Source organism: Elephas maximus, chromosome 27 (genome assembly GCF_024166365.1).
Source record: "Elephas maximus indicus isolate mEleMax1 chromosome 27, mEleMax1 primary haplotype, whole genome shotgun sequence".
Classification (NCBI taxonomy): Eukaryota; Metazoa; Chordata; class Mammalia; order Proboscidea; family Elephantidae; genus Elephas; species Elephas maximus.
In genome coordinates, this window is record NC_064845.1 from 36,603,776 (window position 1) to 36,628,494 (window position 24,719).

General features: G+C 39.4%; 2 protein-coding genes across 7 annotated transcripts in view; both read right to left on the reverse strand.

Annotated features, from left to right (window-relative positions):
* The window catches only part of ANKRD28 (ankyrin repeat domain 28), a 222,143-nt gene that overhangs the window by 189,528 nt on the left and 7,896 nt on the right, over window positions 1–24,719 (reverse strand). For 2 of the 5 annotated variants that reach the window (XM_049870973.1, XM_049870969.1), the window contains exon 2: window positions 18,336–18,408. The exons of the other annotated variants lie outside the window; for them this stretch is intronic. The gene's annotated coding sequence lies outside the window, so the exon portion shown is untranslated. The remainder of the gene's footprint in view (window positions 1–18,335; window positions 18,409–24,719) is intronic. 5 annotated transcript variants of the gene reach the window in all.
* The window catches only part of LOC126068466 (uncharacterized), a 1,054,989-nt gene that overhangs the window by 4,472 nt on the left and 1,025,798 nt on the right, over window positions 1–24,719 (reverse strand). The gene's annotated exons all lie outside the window — the stretch shown is intronic.

Genomic DNA, 24,719 nt, shown 5'->3' on the forward strand with positions numbered 1-24,719 from the left:
CAAGTCTTCAATGAAACGCCAAAACTTTTCTTCAAAGCCAATTCAATCACCTAACCTATGGCAGACTAGCCTAACAAGAGACACAAACTGACGTTCAACATCATCTGAGGGACAACTCTTAGGAGACTATCTGATTTAAAAATGGTTGTTAAGAGAGGACCCTTCCACATGTATAGATTACTGAGGTGCTCAAAGAAGTTTGCTCATGTGGGTTGTATCTATTAATGTTTACTGTATTCCAAATTAAAACTAAGAATTTTTAAAATACATTTCATAATAATATATCATCTACCTATTAACGTAAATAAATTTTCTATGAAAATAATTAAAAAAAAATTTAGTGAAAAAGGTAGCAGTTTCATATTCTTAAAAAGCTCTTTAATGCCTGAATTAAAAGAAAAAGTTGTCTCATAGCCATTTCTTCATTTAATGTGTTGCAATAAACTGTTTTCATTCAAGAACATGCAGAAAATCTTTTACTCACAGCCTTTTCAGATAATTGTGGATATTCTTCTTTGATAGGATATCAAAACCTGACCAACAGAAAACGTATTATGCAGCTACAGCAATTAAAACAGTCTGGTACTAGTGTAACAGTAGACACAGAAATCAATGAAATAGAATTGAGAGTCCAGAAATAAACCCACACATCTATGATCAACTGATTTTTGACAAGGGTGCTAACTAAGTTCTCTTTAAAGGGGAAAGAAGTCTCTTCAATAAATGGTGTTAGGAAAATTGAATTTTAACATGCAGAAAAATGAAACAGGATCCATGCCTCACACCATATACAAATCAAATTCAAAATGGATCGAGAACCTAAACGTGAAAACTAAAACCATAACATTCTTAGAAGAAAATGTAGAGGCAATGCTGTCGGGCCTAGTTTTTAATGATGTATTACCTAATATAATAGCAAAAGCACAAACAGCAAAAGATAAAATAGATAAACGGGACCTCATAAAAATTAAAAACTTCTGTTCATCAAAACACTTTACTGAAAAAGTGAAAATGCAAGCTGCCAACTGGGAGAATATCTTCAGAAGCTATATATCCGACAAGAATCTAAAAACCAAATTACATATGAAGTCTCAACAACTTAACAACGAAAAGACAAATAACCCAATCAAAAAATGGGCAAAGGACTTGAATAGACATTTCACCAAAAAAGACATTCAAATGGCCAATAAACACATGGAAAGGTGCTTAACATCATTAGCCAACAAGAGATACAAATCAAAACCACAATGAGAGAACATTTCACTTTGGCCAGGCTGGTTGCATAATGGTTAGAGCTTAGCTGCTAACCAAAAGGTCAGTGGTTGGAATCCACCAGCTGCTCCTTGGAAACCCTATGAGGTAGTTCTACTCTGTCCTATAGGGTTACAATGAGTCAGAATCTAATGGATGGCAATGAGTTTTTGTTTGTTTGTTTAGGCTGCCTTAAAAAAAAAAAAAAGTAACAAATGTGGGCCGAGTGAGGACGCGGAGAAATTGAAACCATTACCAACTGCTGGTGGAATGCAAAATGGTACAGCCACTGTGCAAACCAGTGTAGCAGTTCCTCAAAATACTAAAAAACACTACCATATAACCCAGCAATTCCACTCCTAGGCATATACCAAAAAGACTTGAAAACAGAGGCTTGTACACCAATGTTTATTTTAGCACTATTTACAACAGCCAAAACAACCTAAATGCCCATCAATAGACGTATAAGCAAAATGTGGAACATACGTACAATGGAATACCACTCAGTCAGTAAGAAAAATGAAGTCTTGATACATGCTTCAATATGGATGGAGCTTAAGGACATTATGCTAAGTGAAATAAGTCAGTCATAAAAAGACATATATTGTATGACCTCACTTATAGAAAAAGATAAGAAAAGGCAAATGTATAGAGATCAAAGTTTCCTAGTGGCTACTGGGGCAGGAAGCAGGGGAAAAAAGAGGGTTACAGCTTATGGAGAACTGAAGTTTGGGTTACAGTGATAGAAAAATTACATTCATTAAAGGCAAGGTTACACAGCCGATTTATGAAACTGCTGTCATTAAGTTGCATACCTGTTAAAAGCTGAATCAGCAGAAGTTGTCTAACAGATATATTTACAAAAACAACAACTAAAAGAGAGTAGCTTCTGAGGCTGCTTATTGTACAACCAAATACCTCATGGGATTTGGTTCCTTGGTTTGGAAGTTTAGGGTCATGGTCTCATGGGACATCCATGTTAACTGGCCTAATACCGTGTTTAGCAGTTCTGTTCTACCTCCTTGTTTGTTGTGCAGTGCCTGGGGTCTTCAAAGCTTGCCATCTGCCATCCAAGGCACAACAACTGGTAATTATTTGCCAGGAGAAAGAGAAGAAGAAGGAGAGTCAGGCACAGGAGGGGGAAATGGAATGTGTGGATAATTGCGTCCATGAACAACTCTCTCATTTGCCAGGTGACCAAGAGAACCAGATGCTGCCTGACTACCATTACTGAACATTTTGATCCAAGATTCTACAGAAGAACTCTGATCAAAAGGGGGAAAATGCAGAACAGGATTTCAACTTCTCAGAGACTCCAGACGTCTTGGAGCCATGGGGGATGGATAAGCTTCTGAAATTACTGCCCTAACTTTTAAACCTAAAACCAAAAATATCCCCTGAAGTCTTCTTAAAACCAAACAATAGTTTAGCTTAACTAGTAAAGAATGCCTTGAGCATTATGTTCTTTTAAGGCTTATTTATGTGGAATCAAACTGACAACACGATTCAAAAGATTATGTAAGAGTCTTAGGGTTTATGCTTATGGGGGAGGATTATCTCAGAAAAGGAGGGTGAGAATGGTAACACAATTCAAAGAATGCAATCAATGTCACTAAATTGTACACACAGAAAGTGCTGAACTGGCGTACATTTTGCTGCATATACTCTCAGCAACAAAAAATTAACTACTTTAATAAGGCAAGGAAAAAAATGAAAACTATTTCATAGACAAAAACATCTAAAAGAATAAAATACCTAGGAATTAATTTAACCAGAGAGGACAAAGTCTTAGACCTTAACACCATGAAACACTGCTAAAAGAAATCAAACACCTAAATAAATGAAAACACATTCCACGTTCTTAATACTATTAAAATGTCAATACTACTCAAACCAATCAACAGATTCAACACAATACAATCCTTACCCAAACTCCAACAGTTTTCTTGGCAGAAATGGAAAAGTCAATCTTCAAATTCATATGAAATTGCAAGGGGCTCCGAACAAAGCAACAATGAAAAATAAAAACAAAGTAGGAAGACTCAAACTTCTCTATTTCAAAAACTAGTACAAAGCTACTGTAATCAAAATAGTTTGGTACTGGTATAAGGACAAAGATGTAAACTAATTACACAGAATTGGGGGTCCAGAAATAAACTCATTTTCTATGGCCAACTGATTTTTTACAAGGTGCCACGTCCATTCAATTGGTGAAAAAACAGTCTTCAATAAACGGTGCTGAGAAAAGTACATCTCCACATGCAAAAGAATGATGTTAGACCCATACCTAACACCACCTATGAAAATAAACTCAGAATGGGTCAATGATCTACATGTCAGAACTAAAACGCTAAGAAAAAAACATGCTTCGGAACCCAGTTTCCAACAACAGATTCTGAGATACAACACCAAAAGCAGTAGTAACAAAAGATAAAACAGATAAATCCAGTTCTCCAAATTTAAAAACTTCCAAAGAATTTTATCAAGGAAGTTAAGAAACAACCTACAGAATGGAAGAAAATATTTAGGAACCATATATCTGATAAGGGTTTAGTATCCAGAATATTTTTTTAAAAAACCACCCTACAACAACAAAAAACAAATTTTAAAATGGGCAAAGGATTTGAACAGACATTTCTCTAAAGAACATACAGTCAACAAGCACATAAAAAGATGCTCAAAACAAGGGAGAATAAAGAAAACCGAGGATACAAGAGAAAGATTAGCTCAAAGGACGAATGGAACACAACCACTACAGCCTCCATCAGACTGAGGCCAGCACAACTAGATGGTGCCCTGCTACCATCATCAACTGCTCTGACAGGGATCAAAATAGAGGGTCCCCCATACCTCACACTACGCACAAAAACTAACTCCAAGTGGATCAAAGACCTAAACATAAAGACTAAAACAATAAAGATCATGGAAGAAAAAAAGAGACAACCTTAGGAGCCCTAATACAAGGCATAAACAGAATACAAAACATTACCAAAAATGACGAAGAGAAACCAGACAACTGGGAGCTCCTAAAAATCAAACACCTATGCTCATCTAAAGACTTCACCAAAAGAGTAAAAAGACCACCTACAGACTGGGAAAGAATTTTCAGCTATGACATCTCCGACCAGCACCTGATCTCTAAAATCTATATGATTCTGTCAAAACCACAAAAAGACAAACAACCCAATCAAGAAGTGGGCAAAGGATATGAACACGCACTTCACTAAAAAAGATATTCAGGCAGCTAACAGATACATGAGAAAATGCTCTCGATCATTAGCCATTAGAGAAATGCAAATTAAAACTACGATGAGATTCCACCTCACTCCAACAAGGCTGGCATTAATCCAAAAACCACAAAACAATAAATGTTGGAGAGGCTGCGGAGAGACTGGAACTCTTATACACTGCTGGTGGGAATGTAAAACGTAAAACCACTTTGGAAATCTATCTGGCGTTATCTTAAACAGTTAGAAATAGAACTACCATACAACCCAGAAATCCCACTCCTCGGAATATACCCTAGAGAAATAAAAGCCTTCACACAAACAGATATATGCACACCCATGTTTATTGCAGCTCTGTTTACAACAGCAAAAAGCTGGAAGCAATCAAGGTGTCCATCAACGGATGAATGGTTAAATAAATTGTGGTATATTCACACAATGGTATACTAAGCATCAATAAAGAACGGTGACAAATCTGTGAAACATTTCATAACATGGAGGAACCTGGAAGGCATTATGCTGAGCGAAATTAGTCAGAGGCAAAAGGACAAATATTGTATAAGACCACTATTATAAGATCTTGAGAAATAGTATAAACTGAGAAGAACACATACTTTTGTGGTTACGAAAAGGGGAGGGAAGGAGGGTGGGAGAGGTTTTTTTACTGATTAGTTAGTAGATAAGAACTACTTTAGGTGAAGGGAAGGACAATACTCAATACAGGCAAGGTCAACTCAACTGGACTGGACCAAAAGCAAAGCAGTTTCCGGGATAAACTGAATGCTTCAAAGGTCAGCGGAGCAAGGGCAGGGGGTTTGGGGTCCATGGTTTAAGGAGACTTCTAAGTCAATTGGCAAAATAATTCTATTAGGAAAACATTCTGCATCCCACTTTGAAATGTGGCGTCTGGGGTCTTAAATGCTAACAAGCGGCCATCTAAGATGCATCAATTGGTCTCAACCCACCTGGATCAAAGGAGAATGAAGAACACCAAGGTCACACGACAACTATGAGCCCAAGAGACAGAAAGGGCCACATGAACCAGAGACTTACATCATCCTGAGACCAGAAGAACTAGTTGGTGCCCGGCTACAACCGATGACTGCCCTGACAGGGAGCACAACAGAGAACCCCTGAGGGAGCAGGACAGCAGTGGGATGCAGACCCCAAATTCTCACAAAAAGACCAGACTTAATGGTCTGACTGAGACTATAGGAATCCTGGCGGTCATGGTCCCCAAACCTTCTGTTGGCCCAGGACAGGAACCATTCCCGAAGACAACTCATCAGACATGGAAGGGACTGGACAGTGGGTAGGAGAGAGATGCTGATGAAGAGTGAGCTATTTGTATCAGGTGGACACTTGAGACTGTGTTGGCATCTCCTGTCTGGAGGGGGGATGGGAGGGTAGAGAGGGTTAGAAGCTGGCAAAATTGTCACGAAAGGAGAGACTGGAAGGGCTGACTCATTGGGGGAGAGAAAATGGGAGTACGGAGTAAGGTGTATATAAACTTATATGTGACAGACTGACTTGATTTGTAAACGTTCACTTGAAGCTCGATAAAAATTAAAAAAAAAAAAAAAAAAAATAGAGGGTCCCAAAGAGAGTTGGAGAAAAATGTAGAACAAAATTTTAACTCACAAAAAAAGACCAGACTTATTGGTCTAACAGAGACTGGAGAAATCTCAAGAGTATGGCCCCTGGACACACTTTTAGGTCAGTAATGAAGTCACTCTTGAGGTTCACCCATCAGCCAAAGATTAAACAGGCCCATAAAACAAAAGGAGAGGAATGGGGCACACCACCCCAGGGGCAAGGACAAGAAGGCAGGCGGAGACAGGAAAGCTGGTAATGGGGAACCCAAGATTGAGAAGGGGAGAGTGTTGACATGTCATGGGGTTGACAACCAATGTCACAGAATGGTATGTGTATTAATTGTTTAATGAGAAAGTAGTCTGCTCTGTAAATCTTCACCTAAAGTACAATAAATAAATAAATATTTCAACTTAAGGGAAAAAAAAGATGCTTGACACGTCATTAATCATTAGGGAAAGGCAAATCAAAACCACAATACCACTTCACTCTCATTAGGATAACTATTACCAGAAAAATGGAAGATAACAACTGTTGGCAAGGGTATGGAAAAATTGGAACCCTAATCAATTGTTGGTGGGAATGTAAAATGGTATAGTTGCTGTGGAAAAGTTTGGTGGTTCTTCATAAAGTTAAACACAGAATTACCGTATGACTCAGCCATTGCACTATTAGGTATAAAAACCCAAAAGACTTGAAAGCAGGGTGTGATCATTATGGTTGTGTGTCAAATTGATTGAGCCATTATTCTCTGTGGTTTGGCAGTCATATAATGATGTAATCACCTCCATGATGAGATCTGATATAATGTAATCATCTCAATGATAGGATCTGCTGTGAGTAGCCAATCAGTTGAAAGGGAGTTTCCTTGGGGGTGTGGCCTGCAACCAGTATAGGCAGACTTTCTGGCAAGGCTCATGGACTTTTGCTTGTTCTGGACTCTGCAGCTGGCTCCTGTTTGTCTGACCTCCAATTATTGGGACTTGAGCCAGCAGCTTACCTGGCATCTTGCCCACCACTTCTGGGTTCCCCAGCCCTGCGGCTGTGTGACTCAGGAGAAGCCTCCAGCCTGATCCACAGGCTTAGGGCATTCCAGCCTTTCTGACCACATTAACCATTTCCTTGACACAAATCTCTCTTTACATGTATTTATCCACTTTACTGGATTTGCTTCTCTAGAGAACCCAGCCTAAGAAAAAGGGTCTCAGTTTCCTGCTCACCAATGTTCACTAGAGCATTATTACTGTTGTTGTTAGATGCTGTCGAGTTGGTTCCAACTAACAGTGACTCTATGCACAACAAAACGAAAAACTGTGTGGTCCTGTGCCATTCTAACGATTGTTGCTATGCTTGAGCCCACTGCTGCAGCCACTGTGTCAATCCTTCTCGTCGAGGGTCTTCCTCTTTTTCGCTTACCCTCCACCTTACCAAGCGTGATGTCCTTCTCCAAGGACTGCTCCTTCCTGATAACAAATCCAAAGTATGTGAGATGAGGTCTCACCATCCTTGCTTCCAAAGAGAACTCTGGTTGTGCTTCTTCCAAGATAGACTAGACTTGTTCGTTCCTCGGGCAGTCCATGGTATGCTCGATATTCTTCGCAAAAACCATTAATTCAAAGACAGTCATTCTTCTTCAGTCTTCCTTATTCATTCTTCAGCTTTTGCGTGCAGAAGTGATTTAAAACACTGGCTTGACTCAGGCACACCTTAGTCTTCAAGGTGACATCTTTGCTTTTTAACACTTTAAAAAGGTCTTTTGCAGCAGATTTACCCAATGCAATGCGTCTTTTGATTTCTTGACTACTGCTTCCATGGCTGTTGATTGTGGATCCAAGTAAAATGAAATCCTTGAAAACTTCAATCGTTTCTCTGTTTATGATGATGCTGCTTACTGGCCCAGTTGTGAGGATTTTTGTTTTCTTTATGTTGAGATGTAATCCATACTGAAGGCTGTAGTCTCTGATCTTCATCAGTAAGTACTTCAAGTCTTCTTCACTTTCAGCAAGCAAGGTTGTGTCATCTGCATATTGCAGGTTCTTAACGAGTCTTCCTCCAATCCTGTTGCCTCATTCTTCTTCATAGAGTCCATCTTCTCAGATTATTTGCTCAGCATACAGATTTGAATAAATATGGTGAAAGCATACAACCCTGATAGGCACCTCCCCTGACTTTAAAACAATGCAGTATACCCTTGTTCAGTTAAAACTACTGCCTCTTGATCTATGTACAGATCCCTCATGAGCATAATTAAGTGCTCTGGAATTCCCATCCTGGGCAATCTTATCCATTATTTGTTATGATCGGCACAGTCAAACGCCTCTGCACTGTCAATGTAAAACAGAAGTAAACATATTTCTGGTTATCTCTGCTTTCAACCAAGATTCATATGACATCAGCAATGATACCCCTCTTTACACCTCCTCTTCTGAATCTGGCTTGAATTTCTGGCAGTTCCCTGTTGATGTACTGCTGCAGCTGATTCTAAACGATCTTCAGAAAAATTTTACTTGCGTGTGATATTAATGATACTGTTGGGTAATTTCTGCATTCAACTGGATCACCTTTCTTTGGAATGAGCACAAATATGGATCTCTTTCAGCTGGTTGGCCAAGAAGCTGTCTTCCAAATTTCTTGACATGAATAAGTGAGCACTTGCAGCACTGCATCTGTTTGTTGAAACATCTCAGTTCGTAGTCCACCAATTCCTGGAGCCTTGTTTTTCTGCCAATGCCTTCAGTGCAGCTTGGACCTCTTCCCTCAGCACCATCAATTCCTGATCATAAGCTACCTCCTGAAATGGTTGAATGTTGACCAGTTCTTTTTGGTAAAGTGACTCTGTATATTCCTTCTATCTTCTTTTGATGCTTCCTGTGTCGTTTAATATTTTCCTTGTAGAATCCTTCAATATTGCATCTCCAGGCTTGAATTTTTTCTTCAGTTCTTTCAGCTTGAGAAATGTCCAGTGTGTTCTTCCCTTTTGGTTTTCTAACTCCAGGTCTTTACACATGTCATTGTAATACTTTACTTTGTCTTCTGAAGTCACCCTTTGAAATGTTCTGTTCAGCTCTTTTACTTCATTTCTTCCGTTTACTTTAGATACCTGACGTTCAAGAGCAAGTTTCAGAAGTCTCTTTTGACATCCATTTTGGTCTTTTCTTTCTTTCCTGTCTTTGTAATGAGCTCTTGCTTTCTTCATGTTTGATGTCATTCCACAACTCGTTTGGTCATTAGCGTTCAATGTGTCAAATCTATTCTTGAGATGGTCTCTAAATTCAGGTGGGATATACTCAAGGTTGTACTTTGGCTCTTGAGGACTTCTAATTTACTTCAGCTTCAACCTGAACCTACATATGAAAAGCTGATGGTCTGTTCTGCAGTCTGCCCCTGGCCTTGTTCTGACTGATGATTCTGAGCTTCTGCAGCGTCTCTTTAGAAAGATGTAGTCAATTTGATTCCTGTGTACCCCATCTGGTAAGCTCCATGTGCATAACTGCCGCTTATGTTATTCAAAAAGGTATTTGCAATGAAAAAGTCATTGGTCTTGCAAAACTCTATCCTGCGATCTCCAACATCGTTTCTATCACTGAGGCCATATTTTCCAACTACCGCTCCTTCTTTGTTTCCAACTTCTGCATTCCAATCACCAGTGATTATTGATGCATCTTGGTTCCATATTCAATCAATGTGAAACTGCAGAAGTTGGTAAAAATCTTCAATTTCTTCATCTTTGACCTTAGTGGTCGGTGCATAAATTTGAAAAATAGGTCATATTAACTGGTCTTCCTTGCAGGCGTATGGATATTATCCTATCACTGAGAGCACTGTACTTCAGGATGGATCCTGAAATGTTCTTTCTGATGATGAATGCAACACTACTCCTCTTCAGGTTATTACTGCTGGCATAGCAGACTATATGACTGTCTGATTCAAAATGGCCAATACCAGTCCTTTTCAGCACACTAACGCCTAGGATATTGATGTTTACGTGTTCTATTTCGTTTTTTATGATTTCCAACTTTCCCTAGATTCATACTTCGTACATTCCAGGTTCCGATTATTAATGGACGTTCACAGTTGTTTCTTCTCATTTTGAGTCATGCCACATCAGGAAATAAAGGTTCCAAAAGCTTGACTCAATCCATGTCATTAAGTTGACTCTACTTTGAGGAGGCAGCTCATCTTCTGGGACAGTCTCTGACAATGTTCCACTGCTATCCATAAGGTTTGCACTGGCTAATTCTTTTCAGGAATAGACCGCTAGGTTCTTCTTCCTGGTCTGTCTTAGTCTGGAGGCTCCGCTAAAACCTGTCTACCATGGGTGACCCTGCTGGTATCTGAATACCTGTGGCACAGCTTCCAGCATCACAGCAACAGGCAAGCCCCAAGAGTATGACAAAATGACACGTGGGGGGAGGATTATTGACAATAGCCAAAAAGTGGAAATAACCCAAGTGTCCATCAACAGATGAATGGATAAAATGTGGGAAATCCATACAATGCAGTAATTCAGCCATGAAGAAATATGAAGTTCTGATACATGTTAAAACATGCATGAACCTTGACAACATTATGCTGAGTGAAATAAGTCAGACACTAAGGGACAATATTGTATGACCCACTTATATAAAATATCTAGAACAGGCAAATGCATAGAGACCAATGTTTATTAGAGCTTATCAAGGGCCGGTGGGAATGGAAAATGGAAACTTATTCCTTAAGAAGTATGAAGTTTCTGTTAAGGGTGAGGACAAAAAAATTTGGAAATGGATAGGGATGACAATTGCACAGCATGGTGAATATAATAAATGTCACTGAATTGTACACATACAAATGGTTGAAATGCCAAATGGTTTGTTATATATCTTTTACCACACACACACATACACAATCCATTTGTATAACTTGCTCTTTGAATGGGATCTTTACCTATGTGTCATCTCGATGACAATTGCACAGCATGGTGAATGTAATAAATGTCACTGAATTGTACACATACAAATGGTTGAAATGCCAGATGGTTTGTTATATATCTTTTACCACACACACACACACACACACACACACAATCCATTTGTCTAACTTGCTCTTTGAACGGGATCTTCACCTATGTGTCATCTCATAATACCCTTTGGAAAATGTTGGTTTACTGAGTTACTCAGTTCTTCCAAATGTTGACACATTTCATTATTTAATATCCATATTACTATCATTATTACCAGAAACGTCCTTACTAGAATGCCACCAAGCTCAAGGTGGCCAATACAGATTTCCCCAAATTCTAATTTTTGCCTGAAAGCTACAATTTTATCACTAGTAACAATTTCATTTCGTTCATTTTTGAAGAAATGTTTGCCAAATACCCAAGTCTGAATAACCATGGTTTTTCAGTTGTTCTTTCAATTAAAGAAAATATTACATGAAAATGGGGAGGGGGATAGCTGAGCTAGCAACTCAATCACACAAGTTCTTTTCCTCTGCAGCACATGCCCATTTTATCACACAGATACTCTAGAGCCAAGTAGAGTAAAATTTAATTTGTACTGAAAAATAATCTGAAGGAAAAATGAGCTTTCTTTTTTAACTGTATGACATGAAGCATTCATGACAGAGAAGAATACGCAATACTAGACAATTTGGTGCCACTGCCTTCAGTTCCTGCTAAGATATCAGCTGTCCATTGCCTTTGTATCATTAGTTCAAATATCAAAGAGAAAAGGCCATGTAATATTTTAGTATTTATATGAAAAGTTTTTACTCCTAAGGGTTCAAGGACTACACTTTGAAAACTACTGATTTACATATACAAACATCTTTAAAATACAAATATGTGCATATTTACATTAAAACTAAAAAAACCATTGCCAGTGCAGTCCATTTCAACTCACAGCAACCCTGTAAGATAGAGTAAAACTGCCTCATTGGGTTTTCAAGGCTGTAATTTTTACAGAAACATACTACCACATCTTTCTCCCGCAGAGTGGCTGGATTTGAACTGCTGACCTCTTGGTTAGCAGCTGATCTCTTAACCACTGAACCACCAGGGCTCCAAAATGTCTCCAGATGTCAAAATGTCCCCCAGAAGCAAAATCCTGCCCTAACCAAGATTGAGAAGTACTGTTTTGAAGGAAAATCAGCTAGGAAGCCTAACCTTGCCTGTTTTTTTGGTTTGTTTTTACAAAAAGAAAAAAAATGGAATAGACTCAATTTTAACTCTATCTTCCCACTTCTCCTAAATTTATTTGATGATGGAATGCAATTGTCCATTCTAAGTCCTACCTACAAACAACACTTGAATAACATTACTGAATTAAACTTTTCCTACTAGGGAACTGAGATTACCAATTTTAAGAGCGATATCTTGTATATCTCATGCACATTAGAGAGGGAAGATAGACCAAGGTTTCTCAACCATGGGAGCGCACATCAAAATAACGTGACGTGCTTTTTCAATATATGTCAGGATACCATCTAAGCCACACCAAATCAGAATGCATTCAGCAATTACTTGAGTGCCTACTAGATGCAAAGCACTGTTAATAGGTGATAGGCATTGTCTTAGTCATCTAGTGCTACTGTAACAGAAATATCACAAGTGCTTGGGTTTAACAAAAAGAAATTTATTCTCTCACAGTCTAGTAAGCTACAAGTCCAAATTCAGGGTGCCAGTCCCAGGCAATGGCTTTCTCTGTCAGCTCTGGAGGAAGGTCCTTGTTATCAGTCTTCCCCTGGTCTGGGACCATCTTAGCACAGGAACCTCAGGTCCAAAGGACATGCTCTGCTCCTGACACTGCTTTCTTGGTGGTATGAGGTCCCCCATTCTCTGCTTGCTTCCCTTTTCCTCTCTTGAGAGATAAAAGGTGGTGCAAACCACAACCCAAGGGGACCTCCCTTTACATTGGCTAAGGGATGTAACCTGGTAAGGCTATTACAATCCTACCTTAAGCCTCTTTAACATAAAACTACAATCACAAAATGAAGGACAACCACATAATACTGGGAATCATGGCCTAACCAAGTTAATACACACATTTGGGGCGGGGGGTGGGGGGAGGCATAATTCAATCCATGACAGGGATACAGCAATATTTAAAAGACATGGTCCCTGAGCAGGAGAGCAGTGGGATGCAGACCTCAAATTCTCATAAGACCAGACTTAATGGTCTGACTGAGACTGGAAGGACCCCAGTGGTCATGGCCCTCAGACCTTCTGTTGCCCCAGGACAGGAACCATTCCCGAAGCCAACTCTTCAGACATGGATTGGACTGGACAGTGGGTTGGAGAGGGATGCTGGTGAGGAGTGAGCTTCTTGGATCAGGTGGACACTTGAGACTATGTTGGCATCTCCTGCCTAGAGGTGAGATGAGAAGGTGGAGGGGGTTAGAAGCTGCCGAAAAGGACATGAAAAGAGAGAGTGGAGGGAGAGAGCGGGCTGTCTCATTAGGGGGAGAGTAATTGGAGTGTGTAGCAAGGTATATATGGGTTTTTGTGTGAGAGACTGGCTTGATTTGTAAACCTTCATTTAAAGCACAATAAAAATTATTAAAAAAAAAAAAAAAAAAAGACACAGTCCCTGTCCTCTTAGAGCTCACATTCCAGTACACGGAAACACGATAAACATGTAGACAAATAAACAGGATCACTTCAGTCTATAAAAAAGAAAATGCAAGGGAAAGTTTAGCCCAAAGAACTAACGAACCACAACTACCACAATCTCTGCCAGGTTGAGCCCAGAAGAACTAGATGGTGCGCGGCTTCCACCACCAACTGCTCTGAGAGGGATCACAATACAGGGTCCTGGACAGAGCAGGAGGAAAAACAGAGAACAAAATTCAAATTCACAGCCACAAAAAAAGACTAGACTTGCTGGTGTGACAGAACCTGGAGAAACCACAAGAGTATGGCCCCTGGATACCCTTTTAACTCAGTACTAAAGTCACTCCAGAGGCTCACCCTTCAGCCAAAGATTGGACAAGTCTACATGGCAAACAATAACACACTTGAGAAACTGGCTTCATAATTTAATCATGCTTATTTTTTTTTGGGGGGGGGGTACTAGGTTATGAGACTAAATGAATACACCAGCCCAAAAGGAAAGACGAGAAAGCAGGAAGGGACAGGCAACTGAATGAATGGAAAGGGGGAACCCAGCGTGAAGGGGAGAAAGCTGACACATCGAAGGGTTGACAACCAATGCTACAAAACAATTTGTGTATTGTTTAATGAGAAACTAATTTACTCTGTAAACTTTCACCTAAAACACAATTTAAAGAAAAAAAGGTGAATGGAAAAAAGAAAACAGTATAAAGGGACCAATTTCACTACATTCTCACCAATATCAGTAAAGATATTATCAAAATAGTCAATGTTTAAGTGAAAGTTATTTTATATTTTTGTATTTAGAAAGGCTATGACATAATCATATCCATAAATTCAAAATTATTTGCTATATGTTTGGTGCTAGGCAAAACCATGCCTCATATTCTCAGAAATTTTAAGCTCAAGACTAAATAGGTAAATTCCCTCACAGTTCCAATTTTAACTTCCATCAGTTCAATGAAACCCACCCAAAAAACCCACTGCCATCGAGTCGATTCCGACTCATAGTGACCCTATAGGACAGGGTAGAACTGCCCCATAGAGTTTCCAAGGAGCGCCTGGCGGATTCAAACTGCCGACATCTTGGTTAACAGCCGTAGCACTTAACCACTACACCACCAGGGTTTCCAGTTCAATGAAAACAATGTTAAATTCTTAAAACGAATAGAATTTAATGGTTTTATGAATAAGGGGGGAAAAGAGCTCCTGCACTCCTGAAGGCAACTTTGGGCAATAACTGAAGGTGATCCAAAGCAAGGCATTCCCCAGAAATTACTCAAAAGAAAAAAGCATCTGTAGGTAAGCTGACAATCACAAGGATTGCTTACAAAAGGAATCAGGCAGGGATTCTGCATTTTGTACTTCTGTGAAGAGCTGGTAGCAAAAATTTGAAGTCAATTTACTGCTCTTAAATTTCTCCTATGAAGCAAGTACAAAGCCTCTTACATAGCCTACCTACGGTTTAAAAAAAAAAAAAAGCTGTAGGTTCCAAGGAAGTAAAAGGCCAAACACTTCCCTGTTATGTCAACTACTAAAATGCACTCCTATTACCAGCCCAGCCTTCCTTGAACAGTCAAAAATAAATAAGATGCCAGAGGATGTTTAAACTTTCAGTACACACCCCACTCCCTATACACAAACAATAAGCAATCTGTTCAGCCTGTAACAAACCAAAACACCAGTTGCTGTCCACTCAATTCCAACTCATGGCAACCCCACGTATGTCAGAGCAGAGCTGTGCTCCGCAGGGTTATCGATGGCTGTTTTTTTGTAAGAAGATTGTCAGGCCTTTCTTCCGAAGCACCTCTAGGTGGACTTCAACCTCCAATCTTCCCGTTAGGAGCTGAGCACGTTAACCATTTGCACCAGCCGGGGACTCCTTTAATAGTGGTTTCCTCAAACTGTTGCTGCACAAACCTCACAGAGAGCTCTCATGATTCCCTCTCCACACACTATACATCACTCTGTCACAAATTTGAACCTGTGACTTGTCACTGCCATCTCTAAGCATTCAGAGCCCAGTGTTTCCAAAGTCGGTTCCTAAAGGCTCAAATTGAACGACAAAACTCTAAATAAACTTTTCCAATGGCTGCCACCCCACAGCTGTAAGAATAAATTTCAAGCCCCTTAGTTTAGAATTGCCCCTATATACTCTTCCTCCCCTAGTCTCAGCTCCTGCCATCCCTCCTCAGTCCTCATCAACTAACACCATGTATAAAATCATCAGGCACATAATCCCCAGCTGACAAGATGGGAGGATAAAGATGAAAGACAGAGACTGTCTCTGCACTGTGCCACAAGGCCCTCTCCCAGACCTTGTCTGAAGTCTTTCTTTGCTTGTATTCTTTCTTATTATAACAAATGGGTAAATGTAGGTACAAGTAAAGGAGCCCTAGTGGCACAATGGTTAAGCTCTCTGCTGCCAACCAGTGGTTTGAGCCTACCCAGTGGTTCCGCAGGAGAAAAGACCTGGCGATCTGCTCCGGTAAAGATTATGGCCTAGGAAACCCTACAGGGCAGTTATACTCTGTCAAAAGGGTTGCTATGAGTTGGAATCAACTCAACAGCACACCACAACAACAAATTAAAAAGTTTCTGTGACTTTTATAAGCAGTTATAGAGAATTAGCAAACCCATAGGGGGCAATAAGCTAGCAGGGGCCAGCAGGACAGAGATTTGTGAAGACCCACGTTTAGGTGGCTGGGTGACAGAGAAAGGCTGCACAGGCAGTCGAAGAAGAAGGTTAGAGTCCTTTTAGCTTGTGACCTAGTCCCAGAGGAACGGAGGTGGGGGGGGGAGACCAGCTGGTCTGAAGTGCTGGGAGTTGTGCAGACTCCTGAGCCTACAGCTGGTACCCAATGACCTGGCCCTAGGTGGCCAGGGATGAGGTCTAGTTTAACTCTGGGTGGTTAGGGTTAAGAGACAAGGTGCCATGTAAGTGGTGACAAGGAAATGACAAAGGTGAGGTTTGCCCACCTTGCCCCTTTAGCAGTACATACACTTTGAAAAACACTACTCTGACCAGGACTGTGCAAATCAAAAGGTCAACGCTTCTCAAGAGGTCAGACTGTGGCCAAATTGAACCTAGCGACTAAGCAAAGTAGGCTTAATACAGCAAAGCTCAAGTTCACTGGAAAAACCAACAATGAAATCAGCTGTGGTCAGAGAAAACAAATCTCAAGTTCAAAACTGTGGCTCCAAGGAGCAAAGAGAGGCACAAGGTGAGCAGGTAAGGAGTTCATTTGACATCAACAGAATCTGGAAGCCCTAGAAGGTGAAATATTGTCAGTAAGGGGAAAATACAAACGAGTTAATCACTAACATTTAAAAAGCAACAGTTCAACAGCCAATACATAAAAAAAAAAAAAAATGGTTCTAAAGCCAGTAATTTACCAAACCTGCAACTAGTTGCTGTTCAGTCAATTCTGACTCGTAACAACCCAACTGCCCCACAGGGTTTCCAAGGAGTGGCTGGTGGGTTCAACTGCTGACTTTTTGGTTAGCAGCCGGGTGGTCAACCACTATGCCCCAGGACTCCAGTAATTCATGAGGACATGCAAAATAATCTGTGTATTAATCACCTGTAAGAGTCAAGCAGTCACATCATCTAAATTTAAGTGAAGGTGATATACAGAAATCCAGCTTTTGTGATAAAAGATAACTTATTCTACTAAAAAATTAAAAAAGGACTTCATATTTTAAATAAAATAGCACGGTCACCCATTGTGAAATGAGTAGATTAACCATTACTGAACATATACACACAATCACCCAGAAACATTTCTATAGGACATACAGCCCATATTTCATTTCCCCCCTTGACTAGCTTCTCTATTAGGAAATACTCTAACCAGGTTCTCTCTCACTGTCCCTGCTACAAGATCACATGAGAATGTCTGTAAGGTTATATAGCTCCCTGGCCTCATTTACTGAAGTCTCTTGATCCCAGGCATCTTCCCTATTTGAATCCTGCAGGCTCTCACAGACACGCTAGTTTCTAACTACTTGCTTATACTTTTGATTAGGCTACTTATCTGTCTTGCCTAACTAATACTATACTTGCTACTCTGATATAGTCATCTGGTTTCAACCCTACTGATGCAGCAGTAGCTTACATATCCCTTAAAAGCTAGCTGCTGTAAAGCTCCAAGTCCAAGAAACTCCAGGAATATGCCATGCCTACTTCTCCATGTTGTGGCTGTCACTTGCTCAGCTTTTTATAGTTCTCCTGGGAACACTTTCCTCATGCAGGTAACAACCCTGTCTGACACCACAACCACACACTGCCTAGCATGTAGGCTTTCAAAACTGGGGTAAATCCCTAAGCATTTAGAGAACCATGCAATATATAAGACTCTTGTTTATTCATCTACATATGCACCCATCTACACATACACATGCATATACACACACAGACACACACACATAGCTACTAACCTAAAGGTTGGAGGTTCGAACCCACCCAGTGGTACTACAGAAGAAAAACCTGGTGATCTGCTTCCATAAAGACTACATCCAAGAAAATCCTACAGGGTGCAGTTCTACTCTACACACATGGAGTCATCATGTCAGAATCAATTCGGCAGCCATGGGCTTGGAAAGACAGATAGACATATCTTTCAAAGTCCTGTTTGATTAATTATGTGATTTTACCCTATGGAACTTACACTGATTTAGCATACCATGCTTATGAAGAAAGTAGGTTCTTTCTGGCCTTCACCATTCCCAACCCAAATTTCCCTGCAAAGGAAGAGGGAAAGAGTAAATATCATCAATAAGGTTTTCTTTAAATTTTTTTCTTTGTTAACTGCAGGAAAAGCTTAACAATATAATCTGCATGAAGACTAAAATTTACGGTTCTCTGAAATAATTTCATTCTTTCTTAGTGATAGAGATTGAGAAAAGGCACATGTTGAACACACCCCATGTAACACACATCTACCAAAAACATACTTGTCGTTTCTGATCTTCTAAAGAGGTATTTTTGGAAATGCTGGTGGCGTAGTGGTTAAGTGCTATGGCTGCTAATTGAAAGGTCAGCAATTTGAATCCACCAGGTGCTCCTTAAAAACTCTGTCCTATAGGGTGGCTATGAGTTGGAACGGATTCGATGGCAACAGGTTTGGGTTTTTTTTTTTTTTTTTTTTTGGTTTAAAGGGATATTTTAAAGGAGTCATATATATGACTCCTGTCCAACAAGGATAAAAGAGAACAATATTACAAAAAGGACTAAGTAAAATTGCATTAAAACAAACATCAGGAAGGATTCCACCCACTCCACCTTGGGTTCAATTAGCCACTTCTCCCTTGGTGCTCCAAAGTACAGGTAAGATAATTGCCCCTGTCTAATTCCATCTTATCCCATACCAGAAGGCAGACCCTTTGTTTTATATGTAGATGTATCCCCAACTTCAAGGACCAGCAGGCAGTATGCATGCAAATGTCTGTCATTTAATAAAATTATCAGGATGTTAATGAAACCATTTCCATTAAAATTATTACAGAAAAAAACCCACAATATTTACCTACAGGTCCTGTAAATCAACAACTGAAGACTACTGTCAGGTGCCATCAAATTAGTTCCAACTCACAATGACCCTATGTACAACAGAACGAAATATCGCCCAGTAACCGTGCCATCCTCACAATCCTTGCTATGTTTAAGCCCACTGTTGCAGCCACTGTGTCAGTCCATCTCGTTGACAGTCTTCCCTTTTTTCGCTGACCCTCTTTTTACCAAGCATGATGTCTTTCTCTAGGGACTTGTCCTTTCTGATAACATGCCAAAAGTACACGATCTCGCCATCCTTGCTTCTAGGGCACATTCTGACTGTTACTTCATCCAAGACAGATTTGTCCGCTCTTCTGACAGTTCATAGTATATTAAATACTCTTCGTCAAAACCATCATTCAAAGGCATCAATTCTTCTCCAGTCTTACTTATTCACTGCCCAGTTTTCACATGTATACAAGGCAACTGAAAATACCACGGCTTGGGTCAGGTGCACCTTAGTCCCCAAAGTGACATCTTTGCTTTTTAATATTTTAAAGAGGTCTTTGCAGCAGATTTGCCTAATGCAATATGTTGTCTGAAACTGAAGACTACCCTGCCATATAAAGAAGTTTAAAAACACAAATGGCAGAGACCGAGGGTCATGGTTCCCCAAACTCTGGTCCTTAAATAGTAATCTAAGAAACTATACTGGCTAATGTAACAGTGGATATTATATTAGGTAAATTCCAAAACTGTGGCATAACACAATAGTTTATTTTTAATCCATGCATACATAAAGACCAAAATCAGTGTTAATGATCAGTTTGAGGATGGTGGAGACAACCCAGGCTGACAGAAGCTCAGCTCTATTTGACGCCTCATTTCCAGTGCTGCTCTGTCATACAACTCCCAGACAGAAGATGGGGAAGAGAGAGGATCGATCAAAGGAGGTTCATATTTGTCAGGGATAAGGTGACACTCAACACTTCTGCTGAATTTCCTATAATAAGATCTCAATCATATGGCCATCCCCAGCACCAAAGGGACTAGTAAATATAAGTTAGGGATAAAAAGAAACATGCTCGGTAAAGAGCAAGCCAGGCTTTAACACAGAAGGTTTAAAAAAAAATACAGATTCTAGGGTGTCATCCCAGGTGATTCTCATTCAGTAGGTCTACCAGGACCCCAAGAACCTGCATTTAATCTCACCAAGTGACTCTGATGTATGTCCAAGTTAGGAAACACTGGCTTAGGTAGTAAAGAGCATGAGGCAAAGGGAAAAAAAAAAAAAAAAAAAAAATTCATGTTAAAGTTTAAAACAATGTGCTGGATAAAAGGAAAACTAAAAGATAATGAAAAATTGAGCAAATTTCTTTCCTACTTTGGCCTGTAATAGCAGCCTCTCGTAACATTCTTCCTACCTCTTGTAGCTTAATTTCAGGCTTCCTTTCCTCTACTCATCCTCTAGTTTCCATTATACTCTCATTGACCATGAGTTCTGCTCATTCCTTGAGTGACCTCATTCACTTCAATTATCACCGAAAATACTTTTTTCTGAGTCCAGCCTCACATTTAACTGCCTAGGAGCTCCTCGGTGGTGCAGAAGGTTAAAACACTCGACTAGTAGTCAAAAGGTTGACGGTTTGAACTCACCCAGATGTGCCTTGGATGACAGGCCTGACGATTCGCTTATGAAAGATCAGCTTCGAAAACCCAATGGAGCAGTTCTACTTTGTACACATGGAGTCACCGTGAGTTGGAAACAACTTGATGGCAACTAACAACAACTATAACACTTCTCCAATTTAGATGTCCCTCTAGTACCTCAACATATCCCAATATGAATTCATCTTCCTGCCAAACCAGTTCCCTCTGTTTGTTCCCTAACCACCTAGGCCCCCTAGTCAAAACCACAGGAATCACGGAGGAACCATCCTGCTCCTTCAGCCTCTAAAATCCAGTTACCAATTGCTATCCATTTTTTACTTCCTAAAAATCTACAGATCTAGCCTCACTAAAAACAAACAACAACAACAAAAAAAACCCCAACGTTGTCATCGAAGTCAGTTCCGACTCACAGCAACCCTGTAGGACAGAGTAGAACTGCCCCACAGGGTTTCCAAGGAGCCCCTGGTGGATCTGAGCTGCCAACCTTTTGGTTAGTAGCCATGGCCCACTGTAGCTCTTAGCCACTGCACCACCAGAGCTCCACTGCCAGTGTCTCATTTCAGACTTTCTTCTTTTTTCAAACGATAGAACTTTCTACCAGTTCCCCAACCTCCAGCTTCATTTTCAGCATCAATCTATATATTTTACACTAGCTCTCCTTCCTCACAATTTGTTCAAAATTCACATGTGACACTGATTTCCTGCTTCAGATCTTTCAGTGGCTCACTACTACTTTCAGAATGAAGTTCTAACTCCTTAGAACTTAGCTCACAGGATCTTCGTGATACGGCCCCTGCACATCTCCAAGAGGGTCCTCTGTTGACATGCCAGGTCCTCTGTGTTAGAGCCATTCTTACCCCAGACATTTCTCCAAACATATTCTTGTGTCCTTTGGAGTCTGGAACAGCACTCAATGTATATTAAATGAATCAATCAAATGAATGCATAAATAAAGTTGTGCTGAATTTGGAATGACAGACTGATAGCTAATTGGGATTATCAAATTAAGCAAATGTCAGAGAGATTAGAACTTAGGTCAAAATTCAAAACCTGAATCACAAATTTGAGAATCACTAATAAAAACGCAATATTTAGAAGTCTTGAGAATGGACAAGCTCTGACAATATACGACCTTGGCTAAAGCCAGGGGGGTTTTCCTTCTAGTTATACTTACATGGCTACATCATGGACCCAAGGTGGGAACTTCTTATCCATGTATAAGAAGCTACCAGTCAACAAACCAGAGATAGAAGGGAACTTCCTGAAACTGATAAAGGCCATCTATGAAAAACTCACAGCTAGCATCATACTTAAAATAAAAGACTGAATGCTTTCCCCAGAAGATCAGGAACAAGATAAGGATGTCCACTCTAACCACTTCTATTCGACATTGTCCTGGACACTCTGCTCAGGTCAATTCATCAAGAGGAAGAAATAACAGGCTAGACTGCAGAGAAGTAAAACTCTCTCTATTCACAGATGACATGATCTCATACATAGAAAATGCTCAGGAATCCACGCAAAACTATTAGTACTAATAAACAAGTTCAACAAAGTTGCAGGGTACAAGAGCAATATACAAAAGACAACTGTATTTCTGTACACTTGCAATAAACAATCTGGAAATTAAGAAACTTGTACTCTGGAAACTATATCATTGAGAGAAATTAAAAAAAAAACTAAATAAATGGAAAGATATCCCATGTTCATGGGCTGAAAGACAATATTGCTAAGATGGCAGTATTTTTCAAACTGATCTACAGATTCAATAGAACGCCCATCAAAGTCCAACAGCCTTTTTGGCAGAAATTAACAAGTTCATCTTAAAATTTATGTGGAAATGCAAGTAACCCAGAAAAGTCAAAATAATCTTGAAAAAGAAGAATAAAGTTGGGGGACTCACACTTTTCAATTTCAAACCTACTACAAAGCTACAAGTAATTAAGACAGTATGGTACTGATATAGCCCAGTGGAACAGAATTGAGAGGCCAGAAATAAATCCTCACATTTACAGTCAGTTGATTTTTGACAAGGATACCAAGACAATTTAATGGGAAAAGAATAGTCTAGACACACAAAAAAATGAAGTTAAACTCCTACCTCATAGCATATGCAAAACTTACTCAAAATGGATCACAGACCAAAATGTAAGAGCTGTAACTATACAACTCTTTGTACTAGTTTCCTAGGACTGCCATAACAAATGACAACTTGGTAGCTTACAACAACAATTTATTTTCTCACAGCTGAGGCCAGAAGTCTAAAATCAAGGTGTCCGCACAGCTGCCCTCCCTCCAAAGGTTTTAGGGGAGACTTCTTTCTTGCCTCTTTCAGCATCTCAGGCTCCAGTCGTTCCTTGGCTTGAGGGTATGTGATTTCAATCTCTGCCTCCAGCTTCACATTGCCTTCTCCCATGTGTTTCTAGGTCTCTCAGTCTTCTCCTTTTCTATCTCTTACAAGGACATTCCACTGGATTTGGAGCCCACGCTAATCAGGGTGACCTCATCTTGAGATCATTACCTTTACTGCATCTGCAAAGACCCTCTGTCCAGGTAAGATCACATTTACAGGATCCTCGGGTAAGGACTTGGACATGTCTTTTTCGGAACCAGTATTCACTGGTTTTTTTTGGGGGGGGTGGGGGACACTCTTCATGACTTTGAATTAGGCAAATATTTCTTAGATATGACAACAAAAGAACAAGTAACCAAAGAAAAAATAAATTGGGCTTAATCAAAATTAAATACTTTTATGCTTCAAAGGACACCATCACAAAAGTGAAAATACAGGTTACAGACTGGTAGAAAAATCTGATAAATGTTGTATCTGATGATGGACTTCTATCTAGAATATATAAAGAACTCCTACAACTCAATAATAAAAAGATGAATAGCCCAATTGAAAAATGAAAAATGGATCTTAATAGATACATCTCCAAAGATAAGAAGATAATCACAAAGGACATACATTATTTAATTCCATTTATATAAAATATCCAGAAAAGGCTAATCTACAGAGACAAAAACAGTTCAGTGGTCATCTACAGCTGGAGAGGATAGGGATTTAGGGAGTGACAGCTTAGAGGTGGGGGGTTTCTTTTTGGTATGATAAAAATGGTTTAAAATTGATCATAATGATACTTGTTCCATTCTGTGAACCAAACTGTATAATTTAAATTGGTAAACTGTATGGTAGGTGAATATATCTCAATAAAAAGCTATCTAAAAAAGAGATAGTGATCCAGCTTTTGAATCCAGAAATTGATGCAAAAGAAAAGGCTACCTCTTCAAAGTAATTTGTGCTCCCTACTATAAGATATAAAGTCAATCTCTCTTTTTTTTTATACCTTAGGTAACAAGAAATAAAAGTTAAATGTAGTGCTCAACTGTAATAACTCTCATTCTAAGCTTTTAGAACAAATATTTCTCTACCTGATTTCATTTTTTAAATATTTTAATTATCCTGTGCTGCATGTTTTAATGTTATCTGTGGCCTTAAATCCTTACAAGTACAAAAGATTGACCTTGAAGTTAATAATAAACTAATAAATTAAGTGGCCTTTTCACTAAAGCTGTGAAGTAATAAGTGCATCCAGACTATTTTCTATGCCAATCAGCAAATACAGAGAAGAATGTTACTAAGTTTTTCTTTTTTTTTTAATGAGCTTCACATAAGGAGGACAGTTATCATATAAATAAGAATGGGGAATGGTGGAAATAAAACCTAATGTATTTGATAATTTTAATCATTTTAACTTTATATTTGCACACAACGTACTAGTAACTGTTGAAAACATTACTGATCTAAGTGACTGGAGATTTCATTAAATTTTGTTTTGAATCAGAAGTATTACTATGTGACTGATTTGATTTCATGTGGCTGTCTACC